Source organism: Brassica oleracea, chromosome C3 (assembly GCF_000695525.1).
Source record: "Brassica oleracea var. oleracea cultivar TO1000 chromosome C3, BOL, whole genome shotgun sequence".
NCBI classification, from domain to species: domain Eukaryota; kingdom Viridiplantae; phylum Streptophyta; class Magnoliopsida; order Brassicales; family Brassicaceae; genus Brassica; species Brassica oleracea.
In genome coordinates, this window is record NC_027750.1 from 56,057,740 (window position 1) to 56,063,089 (window position 5,350).

Sequence of the window (5,350 nt, forward strand, 5' to 3'; positions counted from 1 at the left end):
TTCTTCTCTTTAAACCTTTGAAATGCTCCACGATCACACAAAAGTTTGACATTTCAATGTTTTTTTCTTTTTACTAAATTAGTCATAATCAGTTCTAAGATTCTATTCAAAATTTTCCATGTGATATATCTTTCAAGTTCTAACGTATCTCTCTAACATTTTATGCTTTTATTTATTATTTCTATTTAATTCACGTCTCAGACTCCACGTGATATGCACCCGGACGAAGAACTTCCCAAGCTGTACTTCATTTATATAATTAAGGAATTAATCATATAATACAAGTGGCATTAACGTTTACTAGGTAGATTTTTTCATTTATGTAGCTTAGAATAATGTGGATCGTTTATTATCGTCTTAGTCGTGAATGGTTTGATTATAGAGAAAAAGTACTAGAAGACATACTTTGAGATCATAAACTTCATCCATTATCTAAACTCGCCCTCTTCATATCTTCTTATTCTTCAAATTCAGATTAGTTCAGGCTGTGACTCAACAGCAAAAGGCTAATAGTCAAGCAAGGAAAGCTTCCTCTAGGAAGCACTGATATCGTCAATTTTCGCTTGGAACATACTTGGTTCAATAAACCACGTAAACAAAAGGCAATTAATTATTGGATCAATGCTACAAAATTTGTCTTTTGGGTGCTTGCTGGAAACTAGAGTGCAAGAAAAAAATTTTAAAAAGATATTTAATACTACTTTTCTGGGCTGGAGTTGTGTAAACAACTACTCCAATCATAGGCTCGGAAGAATTTGGGTTTGTTGGTCCGATGAAGTGGAAGTTATACCGGTCTCTACGAGTATACAAATGATTACTGTTTGGGTGAGATACAAAGCATCTGGTGACACTTTTCTATGTTCCTTCATCTACGTATCAAACTGTAGGATAGAGAGAAGGGAGCTTTGGAATGAGATGGAGGTTATTGCTGGATCAGTGGCAGGAGATACTAACCCTTGGATCATCCAGGGTGATTTTAATGTCGCTTTATCCTCTACAGAGCATTCTCGCCTCATGGAAACTGCTGCGGATAGGAGCTCAATCAGAGAGTTCCAAAATGTAGTGCGCAATTGCGATATGATGGATTTAGCTCAAGTTGGCCCTTCTTTTACTTGGACAAACTATCAAGATGAGAATCCTATTAGTAAGAAGTTGGACCGTGTTATGATCAACAGCTGTTGGATCAGTGCCCTTCCGAACTCCTTTGTTACTTTTGAATCAGGTGGCGTGTCTGATCACTTACGTATGCACATACAGCTCCGCGAGGTGCCGCAAGGGAACGCGAAGCCTTTTAAATTTTTCAACCACACAGCCTCGCATCCCCGCTTTCTTGAAGTTGTTGATAGGGTTTTGGAATGAGACTGCGCCCCTGTTCCATTCTCGCACTGCTCTTCGGAGATTCCAGGATAAATTGAAAGCTCTAAAATCGGAGATGCGTGGTTTAAACCATAATATGTGTGGTGATTTACCCAGTCGTGTGAAACATGCTTATTAGGACTTGTGTGCGAAACAAACTGAAGCTATGCAAAACCCCCAAACATCCACTTTTGAAGCCGCGTCTGATGCTTGGGAGCACTGGCATCACATATCGGGTATTGAGGAGTAATTTTATTATCAGAAGTCCAGGGTGTAGTGGTTGGGTCTTGGAGACAGGAACTCACGGTTTTTCCATAAAGTCACCCAAAGTCGTAATATGAGGAACACTATCAAGCGTATAGTCACCGAAGATGGCAGAATTCTCACCTCTCCGTCTGACATCAAACTAGAGGGTGCTGCTCACTTTGAGAACTTCCTCAACGGCTCTCCTCCGCTCACTTCAGATGTCTCTCCTGACTATATTAGTGATCTTGTTGACTATCGTTGCTCAAATGAAGATAGAGTCATCCTTACTAAACAGGTGGAGGCCTCAGAAATTAAAGAGGTGTTTTTTTCCATGCCTCCAAACAAAGCGCCGGGACCTGATGGGTACCCAATGGAGTTCTATAAAGCAGCTTGGCCAGTATTTTTTCCTCTTCGGCTTCATGCCTCATAGTGTCAACGCCACCCTGCTGTCGCTGATTCCGAAAACTACTGATGCTGAGAAGATGACCGACTTCAGACCTATTGCTTGCTGCAACGTCATCTATAAGGTTATCTCCAAGATCTTTGCTAGAAGACTCAAAGCCACTCTCCTGGAAGCTATAGAACTGAACCAATGCGCTTTTGTGGAGGCCAGATTACTCCTGGACAACGTCCTCTTAGCTACGGAGCTTGTTAAAAACTACCATAAGCCATCGGTCTCCTCCAGATCTGCTATTAAACTGGACATCTCCAAAGCTTTTGATACAGTAAGATGGTCTTTCACCGAGAGTACTCTTCGTGCGATGAACTATCCAGATATCTTTGTAACCTGGATAAAGAAATGTATAGAAACTGTAACCTTTTCAGTTTCTGTCAATGGAGAGCTAGAGGTTTTTTTTTACGAACAGCAGAAGCATAAGACAAGGGTCCTCCCTCTCTCCTTATCTCTACGTCATCGTCAGTAAAGTTCTGTCCAAATTCATCAACAAAGCAGTCTCGGCAGGGCGTATTGGGTTTCATCCTCAGTGCCAAGAAGTTAATCTGTCACATTTGAGTTCTGCAGATGATATAGTTGTCTTCAATGATGGAACACCAGATTCGCTTCTTGGTACTCTCCAAGTGTTCGAGGAGTTTGCGGTAATGTCGGGTTTGAGAATTAATGTAGTCAAATCCACAGTCTTTGCAGCAGGAAGAGAGAAGCTCGTTCTTGAGGATGCAGCAGCAGGCTCGGGTTTATCCACCTCTGCGCAGCCTATCAAGTATCTTGGACTCCCTCTCACTACTAAACTCATGACTAGAAGCGATTATAAGCCTCTGATAACGAAGATCAGGGACCGGCTTTTATCATGGACGAGCAAGGCCCTCTCATATTCGGGAAGGTTGACTCTTATCAAGTCAGTCATATCAAGCATCACAAATTTCCGGTGTCCTGCTTTCTGTCTTCCGCAGAGTTGTATCGACGAGATTGAGAGCATGTGCTCTGCATTCCTCTGGAGTGGTTCGCCAAATATAACGTCAAAGGAAAAAATTGCTTGGGAAGATGTGTGTTGTCCTTACGCTGAGGGAGGTCTAGGTATTCGCCGCATTCATGAGGTCAGTACGGTGTTCACTCTAAAGCTTATATGGCGCTTATTTGTCTAGTCTGATTCGCTTTGGGTCATTTGGGTGAAGAGGTATCTCTTGCGAGGTGAGACCTTATGGGATGCAAAAGACACGGGTTTGGGTTCATGGGCGTGGCGCAAGTTGCTTAAGTTTCGATCTTTGGCAAAAAACTTCCTTCTGATGGATGTTAAGGATAGCGCCACTGCAAGGTTCTGGACTGATCTGTGGTTTCCTAAAGGAAGACTTATTGAGATTGCTGGGGAACTTGGTACACAAAAGCTGGGCATCAGTAGAGATATGAGGATTTGTGATGTCTTTAGAGAGGGTCAATGGAGATTCCGCAGATGTCATGACAGACATATCCAAAGCTTGGTAACAGAGATACAAACGTTTCAGTTAACGCTAACGGATCGAAGGGATGAAGTTTTATGGAAGAGTGGTGCTAATGATTATGGCACTAAGTTTAATTCTTCTGAAACTTGGGATCAAATCAGGGTGCACAAGGAGACTGTACTTTGGAGCAAAATTGTTTGGTTCCCTCAAGGTGTTCCTCGCTTTGCTTTCATCACTTGGCTTGCGGTCAAGGATAGGCTCGCCACTGGTCATCGTTCTCGACAGTGGGGTCAACCGCAACATTGCCTCTACTGTGGTGAACCAGACGAGACTAGAGACCACCTTTTCTTTGCGTGTCCTTATACTTTCACTCTTTGGCTGAAGATGGTAGGGAATTTGTTTGGGACTGATCCGGATCCAGACTGGGACATCACTCTGTCTACAATGCTGTCTAGATCATACGACCGCCTGACTTTCATACTCCTCTAACTGGTCCTGCAAGTCACCATTTACTTCACATGGTGTGAACGTAACGAGAGGAAGCACAATACTAGCCATAAGACAGTTGAGCAGCTTGAGCAGCTTGCAAAGTTGATTGATAAAACAATTAGGAATCGAATCTCATCTACAAAGTACACTCTCAACCCGCGACTACAAGATTTAATGACCAGGTGGTTTGCAGCTCATGACACTGCAAATTAGAGTTTTCAAATTCTTTTTCAGAGGTAGTTGTATGAACTACTCATAGTTGTACATATTTTCATATATTTTTTAGCGATGATCAATAAATTTAAAATTTCATCAAAAAAAATTCACATTAGTTAATAATCTCAATTTTGTTTTTTTATTTCTAGTTTGTTAAAGATTTTAGGATAATTTTTCATTTATGGGTTCTAATTTATGAATTTTGGAATTTCTTAATTTTGGAGTTTTTTGTATTTAGTAATGTTTGACAATATACAGTACATTAAGTAATATTTTACTATCCCCTTATTATTAAAAGAGAAGCAAAAAAATAACATTAAAAATGTATTAAATTTACAATTATGTCATTTTGATGATGTGTCATCATGACAACTCTCCTCAGTTCATTTATATTTATGCCCACTAATATCTAGAATAATTACTAACTTTGACATTAATATGTCTTTATACTTATAATACTTAATATTGTTTAGTTATATTATAACTACCTTAAAAGCAGCTAAGTTTGGATGCAAGTTGATACGAACCTGATATGTAAGTTTCTATTCTAGCTTGTTATTTAATATTTTCACATTAGTGTTATGAACCAGATTGTGGATGGCTCAAAACCAAGAGATTATGATTTGTAATCTTTCTATTTATCTATGATGGTGTAATCTCCTATATAAGGAACCTCTGTGTTAAAGATAGACTTTTCCATTACTTTTATAACACGTTATCAGCACGAAACTCTAAATCCCTAAGCTAATACTCAAATAGAAAAACCCTAATCCCCGATCGCGTCTCTTGTTCCCGCATCTGTTCCAGCTCGTGTCCCGTTCGTGTCCAGCTCGTGGCTCAACTCCTTTGGTGGTCCGATTCAACAATCATCTAAGGTTAAAAGGTAATTCAAAACCTAAGAACCCATAATCGAACATGGAATGATTGATAAAGAATGAAACCCTAAAACTCTAATCTTTATGAATCAAAACCATATGGTAATAGATCAAAAATCCTAATTGAGTAAATCAAAGCTCTAAAAGTTCGATACCCCAAACCCTAAATCATGTTCCTACATGATTAAAACCCTAAATCGGTTTTTACAAGTTAAAATCCGATAAACCCTAACCATATATCTATAAACCCTAAATAATATAAGTATCAGAATTAA